The sequence below is a fragment of the Quercus robur genome, chromosome 4 (genome assembly GCF_932294415.1).
Source record: "Quercus robur chromosome 4, dhQueRobu3.1, whole genome shotgun sequence".
NCBI classification, from domain to species: Eukaryota; Viridiplantae; Streptophyta; class Magnoliopsida; order Fagales; family Fagaceae; genus Quercus; species Quercus robur.
In genome coordinates, this window is record NC_065537.1 from 53166222 (window position 1) to 53179250 (window position 13029).

Consider the following 13029-nt stretch of genomic DNA (forward strand, 5'->3'; position numbering starts at 1 on the left):
ATTTGTAAGGGTTGTGTGCGAGAGAGAGTGTGTGTGAAGACTCAAGACAAATTGAAAACTGAAGTGTTTCGTGGGTAGCTCGCAAGTAAGCATCCCGCGAAGTAATGCATGTACCCTACACATGACTGGAATGCGAAGAGTCAGGACAAGATGGAGACAGCTGGATTTCGCGAGTGTCTCGCGGGTAAGGCCTTCCTATGAGACACCTGCGAAATATTTTGTTTTGCTAGACTGTCATTTTTGATACACACTTTCTATACCTACACTATATATACCTCCATTACCCACAGATGTTGAAGAGTAAATCTGAGAGAAAACCCTAACCACAAACCTTAAGAGTTAGAGACTGTGATACCCACATTTCTCTACATAATTACTTGTGGATTTTTCTCAACTCCTACCTCTTCATTTCCATATCATTAAGAGGTTGATAGCCCAAACACTTACCACACCTTTTCAGAGTGTTCAGTGAGGTTTTGGTGCTGCTGGGAAGCATTGGAAGAAGCTAGACTTTGGCGAATGCAATCAGGTGGATTTTAGGATCCGGAGAGCTAGATATGACATGGTTTCAAGAAGCCTTGTTAGAGTAGGAGCTTGGAGGGCTTAAGTCATCAGGTAGATTAGGCTTGGAGGGTTTCTTGCTAACCCATGTATCCCAACTGATTATCTAGTGGATCGATTACCGGTTGGAGGGCGGCAGAGAGGTTTTTCGCCAAGTACTTCGGTTTCCTCTTCGATAACACATCGGAATGTTATCTTATATTTGCATTCTTTTTCCCTACTCTTTTAGCTTTCATATTACTGCTGTGTTATATTGAATATGGCTTAGAGTAGTTTATTTGTTTATTTGTTCGCATTTACTCTATTCCGCACTTAGTATAAGTTAGAGTAAAATCTATCGAGCCGTAATTTTAAATTGGGGGTCTAAACAGCTCTTGTGTTTTTAACACATTTTCGAGCTTTCAATTTGTATCAGAGTAGGTGCACTTGCTGTGGTTTAATTACCTTATTGCGATCCTTGACCTCGTTTGAGATGAATCGATCTCAGTCTCTAAATGCTCCACCATATTTTGATGGTAGAAACTATGCCTTTTGGAAAGTCCGAATGAGGGTATTCTTGTGTTCAATTGATGAAAGTGTTTAGGATGTAGTAGATGTAGGATGGACTAGGCCGAAGGCCACTAAAACCACATGGGATAAGACGTATCTTGCGACAGCAAAGCAAAACACTAAATGCTATTTTCTATGGTGTTTCTCCAGATAAATTTCATAGGATTTCTCACGTAATAGTTGTCAAGGAGGCGTGGGAGATATTGGAGACCACATATGAAGGCACGAAGAAGGTGAAGGATACTAAGTTGCAGATGCTAACCACCCAATTTGAAGAGCTGAAAATGAGTGAAGATGAGTCATTTGACTCATTCTATAGCAAGCTGAATGAGGTGGTTATTGGCAAGATCAACTTGGGTGAAAAAACGGAGGACTCAAAGATAGTAAGGAAAATCCTTTGTTCATTACCGAAGAGCTTCCGTGCAAAAGTTACAGCAATTGAAGAAAGCAAGGATCTCAATGATATCAAAGTTCAAGAACTAATTGGCTCACTTTCAACATATGAGCTATCATTGCCATCACAAAGGAAGAGAAAATCTATCACGACCCAAACTTGTACTTCAGAGTTTAGAGCATGATCGGTATGTTAATATCAAGTTTACCTCAATATTAACATGAACAAACCCTAACTGAAGGTACTTATCAAGAATTTTTTCTTGAATTCCTGCTTAATTTCTTGCATAAAAGCCATTATATACAAAAATGATGGCAACCCTAAAATTTCATTTCCTTCGAACTTGGAAAAATACCACCTGGTTAAAACTTAAGGTATTCATGTAAATATTACATAGCTAAAAGTTTAGCAAAACTCTTATTACAAACCTAACTCCAAAGACATACAACTGGGGTTCAGAACAACTAAGGTACCGAATTACATCTGTGCTCAAAGGATCAAGTACATTTTGATTCCTTCTATACAACAAAAGAGTTAATTGCTATACCACAAAACTCTACATTCTAACAAACGAGAAAAGACAGAATCCTTGCCACCTCTAATACTCTCGCTGCTTCCAGGAAGAACCTGTGCACTGAAATATAATAGGGTGAGTTGCGAAGCCCAGTACGGTTTTAAAGCTCCATGGGCCTTTAATAAGAATGCATGTAAATCAAATAGTTTATGGATATGCCAGATTTGATAAAATAGCCTTCATACTATTCATATTGTTCATAAAAATAACTTAAGATCTTTAGATGAGAATACTTCATTTTCCATTCATATAATAAAGAAATATAATTCAGAAATCTTATCTTTGAACAGACTATCAAATATTTTATCCTAACTTCTCATTCGACTTATAACACATTCAATATACCTTTCTTATCATCATACTTTTCTTATAATTTCCAAATAGCTTTATACCTCATTTATAATACATATTAGTTAATCCAATTGTAAGTCTGTCACTACTTTGGGAGGCTTTCAGTACAGAGTGCCAGGCATCCAACATTCCCCACAATGTCAGGTAATTCCGGAATCATATCATAATACATACTTTTAACCATGGGGGTAGGTTGACATCCTCCACAAGTTAGCTGTTACCAACAAGGGCGGGTATAGCAGAGCCAGTCCCACTTTTAATGGCCAATCAGAATTTCCATGGAAATGCCAGTACTATAACCCCTACTGGCTGAGTTCAGATCATAACAATGGAATAACCCGAACGCTATATTTTTCTGATAACTATGCTTTTACATAATTATATCATAATAGTAGCATATCCACTTCATTCTGAAATACTATGTTCATGATATAGGTACTAGCATTAATATGCTAAAATTATCATATATATAAGATTGAACAACATACGAACATATATTTTACTTAAATCATACTTATATGTAATATCTTTAATCAACAAGTTTTAATGCATAATAGTTTTCGAGATAATTTTTATACTTATTAAAAGCACACGTCACAAGTCCCTTACCTGATAACAGAAGGCGCGAGAGATTGTACACGAGGAGCTCAAGTGTCTGTGTTCTCGTTCTCACCACCTAAATGAAAAAAGAAAACTTATTACGGACAAACTCTTCCTAATATATAAACTTATACCTCAATCACAACCTAACTCTCAAACTCAAGAAAATCTTAATTCCCATCACATAAAGTTCCCCAAAACATATGATACAATCATCAAACAGATTTTGCAACCAAACCATAGAGAAACCAATCCATAAAATTTATATATGCTTCAAACATACCAAAGGATGAGTGTATTAAATTATAGCTCAAAAAATACACCATAACTTGAGAATTAAATCCACAAAATCGGGTGTAGCATATGTTGTTCACTGCTCATTTTAGCAGCATATGCTCCATTTGTAAAATACAAATGGGCTGTCCAAACACCTCCAATTGTCATGAAATTTTACAGAATTGTCCAGTATAAATCATAAAAATTTCGGAGTCAAAGCATTAACCCATGACTTATTAAAAATCACACAAGACAGTATACTCAAATCTGTCCTGACAGAATTTCTTGCAACTTACAAATTAAACCATTATTTTTATGTTCATCCAAATGTTGTGAGACCACTTCTATAACAACCATGTGTATCTTAGAATTCATAAAAACTACTCCTAGTATCCTAATTCACAGAATATGATTTAATATATATTTTTCTTGTTGTAAACATCAAATCTGTCACAGAGACAGCTTCAGTACATATTCTTACAAAATCATCAACAAATAGCAATAGGTCTTAATTTCATTTGGGTATTTTTATACCTATAGTATACATATTAAAATACCCTAATAAGCATTCAATAGACTATAATATCATCAATATTTCAAGTAACTAAAACAGAATCACAAGTTTAGCTTCTAAAATTAGAATAGAGGATAAAGAAGTAGAAACACACAAAACAATTATACTATTAACATACCCAAAATCAAATGAGGTTTAATTTACTTACCCACACACTTTGAAGATGAAACCTTAGTGTTAGGCTCTCAATTGCTTCTTAAGGAGAGTTGTCTATGATTTTTGGTGAAAGGGTGAAAGAGAGGTGCTGCTGGGTAGAGCAAAGGAAGAAGAAAAGAAAAAGTAAAGGAAGATGAGCAAGGAGTGTTTTTTGGTGCAGCAAAGAAGATAAGTGAATTTAAATTTAGGGGTGGGGTACGTGGGATGCTAGGGAAGAAAATATCCCACCCACTTTTCAACTTTTTTTTTCTTTGCATTCACACTTATATATATATATATATATATATATTCTTTGCATTCACACTTTTATACAAAGAATAATATTATTTTACACACACACATATATATATCCTTACCTTTATAAAGTTATACCCATCACATTAAAAGGGCATATATGTTCTATAATATCACAATATCAAAGCTTCATGCACTTAAAAGTAATTAAAATAATGACATGCATATAAACCCATAAAATTAATTATGAAATTAGGTTGGGGTGTTACAAAATCCCTTGCTCTTAAGACAATTAATGAAAGAATAGATGATCACGACTCATCGAATGAGGATGAGGTTGATAAAGATGTGGCATATCTTGTGAAGAATTTCTGAAAGTTCTTGAAGTTCAAGAAGAATGAAAAGTTTGCTGAGAAGGGAAAATTCCCAAATTTCGGAAATGAGAAAAAGGATTTCAAGAGGAAAGATGGAAAGGATTTTCAATCCTCTCAAGGAATCACATGCTTCGAATGCAACGGACATGGACATCTCAAGAGAGAGTGTCCCAATTATTTGAGAGGGAAGGGCAAGGTGTATGCCACTACTCTTAGTCATTCAGACTCCTCTAATTCAGATTCAGATGAAAGCTGTGATGGAGAGGGAAATTTCTCTACATTCATGACCATTGCTCCTGTGGAATCTTCGGATGATTTGAGTGCGCTAGTGGAAGAGCTTGGTGAGCACATTGAATTGGAGTCAATAGGGATAGTAGAGGAATCTGATGATGAGGAAGATGAAGGAATAGTGGGACTACAAGAGACCTACAATTCCCTCCTTGAGAAGACCGGTGAATATGCAAAAGTGGCTAAGGCAACCATTAAAAAGATGAAGAGAGTAGAACAAGATTATAGAAGTCTTCTAACGCGATACAAAGAGACCAAATGTGAAATGAAGATGCTGAATGGAGAGTTAACCGATGCTTATTCAAAGATTAAATTCCTTGAGCTTGATGTGGTTCAAGCCAATGCTGAAGTAGAGCGAGTTTCCTTCAAGAAGTTTGATAAAGTTCTTGCTCATAAAAAACCCTTCTTTGACAGAAACAGATTGGGATACACCGGAGAGAGCAATTCGGCTGCCAATATATCCAAGGAAATGAAGTTTGTGAAAGCCAAGGAACCGATGGCTGCTACCACTGCTGCTGAGAAAGTGAAAGTGGAGAAGAAAAGGAATGTGAATGACCAACAAGTGTTGATAAAGCCTTGTAACCAATCTGTGGTCAAACTTGAAGATAAAGGGAAATCACTTCCAAAATCACAAAGAGGTCTGAGAACAAAACATTTCTGCCATCATTGTGGAATTCAAGGACACACTAGACCCAATTGTCAAAAGCTTAGAGCATTGAAGAATGCAAGTGCTCAAAGGTCAGGAGGACCAAGAAATGACAAAAGGAATTGGACTGTTGAGCAATCAAAAGGTCAAGAAGGTGACTCCGGTGTGATGGATGTGATGAGGATGATTGATGCATTCACCACCTGTTTGGTAAGATTCACCAGAAGGTTTGAAAGTCACAATGATCGTACCCAATCCTCAAAGGATATCACCCCAAATGCAAGTGTTGTGTGGGTGAATAAGGGTACATATGCATAAGCATTATAACATGTCCATGCATTAATACTTCCTATATTTTGTGACATTGTTTGATTGTGTGATTTGTGTTATCTCTCCAGCTTGGGTTGAAAATTTTTGTTTGTTTGTTTGCAATTTGCTTTGACTATTTTTATAGTTTGTTGATCTTACTTTACTTGTCTTGTTTTTGAGTGTGTTCAAAAATTCAAAAACCCATAAAAATTGAAAAATCTTCAAAACGTTTGATCGCTTGTGTTGTGTATATCACATGTGAGTTTGGCCCAATACCTTTGTATTAATGGCGTAGTGCATTTACGAGCTTAGCTTGTTATGTATGCACATATATCTTTGCAGGAGAAATCTTGACAACTATGTGTGATTGTTGTAAATAGATCTTCATGCTTGTCATGAATGATTGGCCAATGATCTTGATACTTGAATAGACTTGTGCCTATATATCCCCCCACCTTTATGTTTATGTTTTTGTTAAAAGAGCTCACCAAATGTATATCTCAAAATGAAAAGAGATAATGAGTTGCAAAAGTCGTCGCACATACTAGTATTTGACTAGAAAAAAGGGAAAGCGACTTTTAAAATTGAAATGTATGGTGCTCAAAAAGCCAAATGCTAACTCTCAATGTTGAAACATCAAAAAACTTCAAGCACCGATCTCAAAAAAGAGATGTATTGTTCAAAAAGATCAAATGTTATGATTTGTGCAGAAGCCAAATGAAAAACTTTTAAGATTTGTAATCATTTTCTTGTGGGAGGTCATAAATGTTCATTTCTATAATTAAGATAGACCATTTAATTTAGTACCAATTGTGTATGACTTGATTGAATTGATCATTGAAGTTTCACTCTGGTCTAAGAACTATTCCACATTTAATACTCACCTACAACACACAAGACTTTGTTCAAATAATGCTTATCTCATTTGTGTGATTGTACATGTTCAAATGTGATGTGTATGCTCAATTACCTGCTGATCAAACCCAAAATTTTTTTTTGAGTATTTTATATGTTTTTGAAAGTGATTTTATACTTTTGTATTTTCAAGTTTTTGTTTAAAATGCCTTTTTGTGTTTTTCTTCAAAAATTGGTTCAGAGGCAGTTTCACGAGAAGCTCGCGACTTAAAGCTTCCCGTGAAAAGCGTTTAAGGGAATTCTAAAAATTTCATTTTCATATAGAGAGTATTGCGACTGTTTTGCGACTAAAAGCTTCTCGCGAAAGCTTTTGTGCCTTAGTGGTGTTTTTCGCAACTAACTTCACGACTGCCTAACTTGCGAAAAACGTGTGTTTTCAGTTTTATAAGGTTGATGCGACAGTTTTTTAAACACTCTCTATTTCCCTCGCATTGCCTTTCTCGAACCCCTCTTAACCCAAAACTAATTTTTACTCAAACCCCATCATTTTCAAGCACAAATCTTTGCAAAATCACTTTAAGGTATGTTTTCTTAAACATTATTTTCATTTCTGTCTTAGATTTTGCAGAAATTAACTTAGGTTTTCAAAATTTGTGGATTTTCGAAACAAGGGTTGGGTTCTTGATTTTAACCAAAATTTTTTTAAAATTTTGATTTGGTTGAGTCCCATTTGGTTTGTGTGTATCTGTGTTGGCCCCTTATGGCTTTTTAATCATGTATTGAGGCATATTTCTATGTGTTCATGCATTGTTCATTCATGTAGTGCAGTGTTGCATGCCAAGTGCTTGTCAAAATGTTCAAGTGACATTTTTGTGTTGTATTGGACTCAAATGAGTTCCATTGCTTGGGTTTACTCTTGATTGAACATGTTTGCCATGTTTTGGTCAATGGGTGTGTGTTTTACACACTTGCCCATTTTGTGCCTCACAATGACATGCCCTGCACCACCTAGGCAAACACTAGGCACACACCATGCATCACCTCATGCACACACATGCACACTAGATTTATACACATGCACAATTGCTTATTTCTTGCATTTTGCTGCGATTTACACATTTTAGCACTTTTAGCATGTTGTTTTAACTTTGTTTATGCTCTATTTTAAGCACTTTTACTTTTGTTTTGGACTAACATGAAACTAATCATGTTTGTGTTATGTTTTTGTATTTTTGCACATGTTTTCCTTTTCTGTTCTCTGTGTACATGTGCAGATGTCTTCGTTTAAAAGCTTAGCCGTGAAAGGAGTAGCAGCTAAGGGAAAGAGCCTGTGATTGATGTTGATGACCTTTCACCTAGGTCAAAGAGGACTCGATATTCAACGGGAGTGTATGACCCTAACAAATTCAGATCTTATGTTGCATTTCAGACCTATGAGAACTACTTTCGAGAGGCTCTGTTGTTGGTTGAAAAGGCCGTTGACCAGCCATCTCTCCTTGACACCAATATTCCCAAATGGTTTGCCACCAAGGATTGGACCTTTCATCTCTCCAATCTTGATGATGCATATAGAAACTTGGTGAAATAGTTTTATGCCAATGCCATTGTTGAAGGAGAGGAGCTTAAGTGTTGGGTTAGAGGAAAGAGGTTCTCAGTTACACTTATCTACTTGGCAGAAATCCTACACATCAACTGGCCAATATTCACTAAACTGCCGGTATACAATGAACTGAATTTGGATGAGGAGGTTCTTCGGAAAGCTTTAAGAGATTAGTTGGAGTTCTCCTCCAATGGGAAGTCCGTAAGTGTGACATCTCTATCTCTCGAATTAAGGCTACTCATGATGATCATGTTTAGCATCCTCTATCCCTTGTCAAGCACCGGGTACATGAATCTCGATCGAGCATTATTCTTGCATGATCAAATCACTGACGAGGAGATTGACGTGTGTTCTCATATTTTCCACATCTTGGTAAAAATGGTTGATTGGACTGCTTCAAGGAACTGTCTTCCTTTTTGCCACCTTATCTCAAGGATTTTGAAGCTCAAAGTTGTGCATCCTTTGGAAGATGAGTGCCTATACCCAAAACCAAGTCCAATTAATATCCGTACTCTCCATGCAAGTAGAGTCACACCAAGAAGAGTACCAATCAAGAATGTCATGCTGCTCTGGGAAGGTCAAGCTTTACCTCCCATGCCTATGATGAATAGCTAGACCACATCATGGCTGTTCTTTAAGAGATTAATACCAAAATATCTGGACTAGCTACCATCATGCACTCCCAACACATTCGCTTCGACATAAAGTTCACATCTCTTCGGACTTAGTTAGACCAAATTCAAAGGAAGTTAGAAGAACATGAAGACTAGCTATTCCATGACAAAAAGGGGAGATGGTGTCATTGATAGGAGGAGTGTAGTGATAGGTGGAGGAGAAGCTAGAAGTTACTGTTTGTTTACTGTTTTTATTGCTTTTCTTTTTAAGTACTTTGTTTTTATATTTCAGTTTTATATTCAGTACTTGTGTTTATCTCAATGCTTTGTAGCATTGTTTTTAGTACTTTTAGATGTTGATTATATATCTTAAGTACCTCACACTTGTACCCTTGTAGGATCTTGTATCCTAGATGCATATACTTCTTGTATTTTGCATTGGTTGTGTGTTAGACATGCAATTGATCATTGTGATTGGTCTTCGTTGCATTGCATGTCCGGATGAGCATTGTTAAATGTTCATTGTAGTCATTCTTTAATGATTGACCTTGTTTGATCAAGATATACTTACATGTTTTCTAGTGTTTACAAACTTGATCGCACTTTACTTGCTTATGTACGTACCTTGTATTCAACTTGTCATAAGTTTAATGAAAGTTTTGTTTGTGTGCAAGTGTTTCAGGTTACAAGTGTATACGTGTAAGTGCTTCACAGCTTCTAGATTAGGTGTGAGTGAGTTTTGCCACTGTTCCCAAACTCACGTCTAAATCTAGAGTCTGTTTTAGGGGTTTTGTCACAGAATAGCCAAAGGGAGAGATTGTAAAGTTGTAGTTTACAACTATGTTTTTGTTGGCTTTATTCCGTGCCAAATTTGATTGTAATTATGTTCAATCTTTTGTACCCTGTATTTCATGTGGGTTTTATTTGTAAAGGTTGTATGTGAAAGAGAGAGTGTGTGAAGACTCAAGGCAAATTGAAGACTGAAGTGTTTCGCAGGTAGCTCGCGAGTAAGCATCCTGCGAAGTGATGCATATGCCCTGCACATGACTGGAATGCGAAGAGTTAGGATAGGATGGAGACAGCTAGATTTTGCGAGTGTCTCGCGGGTAAGGCCTTCCCGTGAGATACCCGCAAAACATTCTGTTTTGCCAAACTGTCATTTCTGATACACACTTTCTATACCTACACTATATATACCCCCATTGCCCACAGATGTTGAGGAGTACTTCTGAGAGAAAACCCTAGTCACAAATCTTGAGAGGTAGAGATTGTGATACCCACATTTCTCTACACAATTACTTGTGGATTTTCCTCAACTCCTACCTCTCCATTTCCATATCATTGAGAGGTTGATAGTCCAAATACTTACCACACCCTCTCAGAGTGTTTGGTGAGGTTTTGGTACTGCTGGGAAGCATTGGAAGAAACCAGGCTTTGGTGGATGCAATCAGGTGGATTGTGGGATCCGAAGAGCATGACAAGATACGGTTCCGAGAAGCCTTGTTGGAATAGGAGTTTGGAAGGCTTAGGTGCATCGGGTAGATTAAACTTGGAGGGTCTCTTGCTAACCCATATATCCCAACTAATTGTCTAGTGGATCGATTACCGCTTGGAGGACGGCGGAGAGGTTTTACGCCGAGTACTTCGGTTTCCTCTTCGATAACACATTGGAGTGTTATCTTGTGTTTGCATTATTCTTCCTTACTCTTTTAGCTTTCATATTACAATTATGTTATATTGAATATGACTTAGAGTAGTTTATTTGTTTATCCGCTTGCATTCACTCTATTCCACACGTAGTATAAGTTAGAGTAAAATCTATCGAGCCGTAATTTTAAATTGGGGGTCTAAACAGCTCTTGTGCTTTTAACACATTTTTGAGCTTTCAATGCATACTCTTGATACTTTTGCTTTGATTTATTTATTTATTTAATTTTTTGAAGAATCAAATTATATGTTTAAACTGTTTATATTTAGATGGATCTCTTGATTTGACTATTCTTAACCATAAATTTATAATTCAAATTATATGTCTAAAAACTTTGTATCTATAATGATCGCTTAATTTGATTATTCTTAATCATAAATTGTAATTTTTTTCTTTATTTTAATGATATGACATATATATATATTTGTAGTTAATTGACATATAGTTGTTTATTTATTTTGTTATTAATATTGATTAATTTTTTTAGATTAATTTTTTATTTTCAATCTTGTCTTTTAATCTTACTCCCCAAACTAAATTCTTGGCTCCGCTACTGATAGCTAGCGTTAGAATTCAAAAGGATAGGAAGGGGTTTTGACTTTGAAGCTCTTGAAAACTTGTTTACAATCACAAACGTTGAACCTCATAAGATGTTGTAGTCAACCATTTAAGTATTGGTGATCTACCCCATCCACGGGTTTTGGCTAAAGCCGCTATCGTGTTCCGAATGATCAAAACCAAAGCTGTCTTTAGATTCGAAACCCAGTCAAAAAGAGTTACTAGCTATATGATATTCATGATGATTCAAATAAGCACAAGCAAGTCTTATCCTTCTCTCTCTTGCTTTTAATGATAGTGTCTCTTTTGGTTCTTTTGGTTACGTCAAGGATTTATCTTTGGGTAAAAATGAATGTCAGCAATTTGTTGCTTTATTGTTGTATTACTATTAGTATTACGGTATTCCCTCAACAAAAAACTGTAAGGCTTTTGTGTAATCTTATTTCAAGATTAATAGTTTGATTATTATTTTTCAATATGCTGATGTATATATGCATGAATTACAAGCTAGCTAATCATTATATATTATAGGCGTAAATGTCCCTATATTTTGGGGTCATTTCTATTTTGGTCCCTACATTTCTATTTTACCACTTTTAGTCTCTAATCCAATTAACGCTTGTTATTTTAGTCCTTTCCGTTATTCAACTAACAGAAAAAGCTGACGTGGCAAACGGAGTGCACTGTTGACGCAGTAAATGCTGACGTGGCGAATAAAATAATAATAATAATAAATTATTTATTATTTAATAAATGCCAAGTCAGCATAAAATAATAATAAATGTCACCTCAGATCCATGTCAGTTTAGAATTTTAAATTTTAATTGATCAATTTAAAAAAAAAAATTAAAAAAAAACACATGAATTTAGATCTAACATCCTCTTCATCAAGAACACAGAAGAGCACAACCCAAAAAAAATCATACAAACCCAGAAAATCAAACACAAAGAACACAAGAAAATCAAACTCAGAAAAATCATAAATGAATATTGTACAAAACAAAATCAATCCACATATATACATAAACCAAATTAAAATAAATAAATAAATAAATAAAACTTGAATTTAGATCTGTCAATTCATTGGTTTCTCCATCTTCATCTCTCTCTCTCAAACACAGAAAAGAAACAAAACAAATCTAAAGTTGGGCTTTGAATCTAATAGCAACCCATGAATACAACGATTACAACCAAATCTGAACAAGGTGGAAACCTAGATCAGCAAAATCATAACCCACAATTACCTAGACAAAATTTCAGAACCCAAACCCAAAACTCAACCCAGTTTTTTTTCACCAATTACGTAGAGACAAAACTCAAAGACATTCAACAATTACACAAAGACAAAACTCAAACCCAGATTTTTTTGGCCCCAAACACAAAACTCAACATAGATTTTCTTATGCTTTCTAAGAGACCAAACTCAAAACTCAAATCCCAAATCGTTGAACAAAACCCAAGATCCGAAACTACAAATAGCCACGGATTTAGAGAGAGAGAGAGAGAGAGAGAGAGAGAGTTGGGTTTTTGGCCATGGGTTTAGAGAGAGAGAGAGTTGGGTTTTCGGCCAAGGTTGAGAGAGAGAGGGTCAAGTTTTCGGTCTAAGAGAGTTGGGTTTTGGCTAAGGTTTAAAGAGAGAGAAAGCTGGGTTTTCGGCCATGAATTTAGAGAGAGAGAGAGAGAGCGCTTGAGATTTTCACCTCCGATCCAACGGAAACCACCTTCAGTCACCTCCGATCCAACTTAACCCGAAACCACCATCAGCCACCTCCACCTTCACCTTGAGAGAGCGCTTGAGATTTTCACCG

The 13029-nt window shown here is 35.9% G+C and overlaps 1 protein-coding gene and 1 long non-coding RNA gene across 7 annotated transcripts in view; one reads left to right on the top strand and one right to left on the bottom strand.

Annotated features, from left to right (window-relative positions):
* Positions 1-13029, top strand: part of LOC126722968 (pectinesterase 2-like) — a 112312-nt gene that overhangs the window by 53194 nt on the left and 46089 nt on the right. The gene's annotated exons all lie outside the window — the stretch shown is intronic.
* LOC126722975 (uncharacterized) lies at positions 1831-4190 on the bottom strand. Its single transcript, XR_007654090.1, has 3 exons — positions 4028-4190; positions 3039-3105; positions 1831-2138 (listed from the first exon to the last, which is right to left on the bottom strand). It is a non-coding gene; the product is annotated as an uncharacterized LOC126722975 (long non-coding RNA).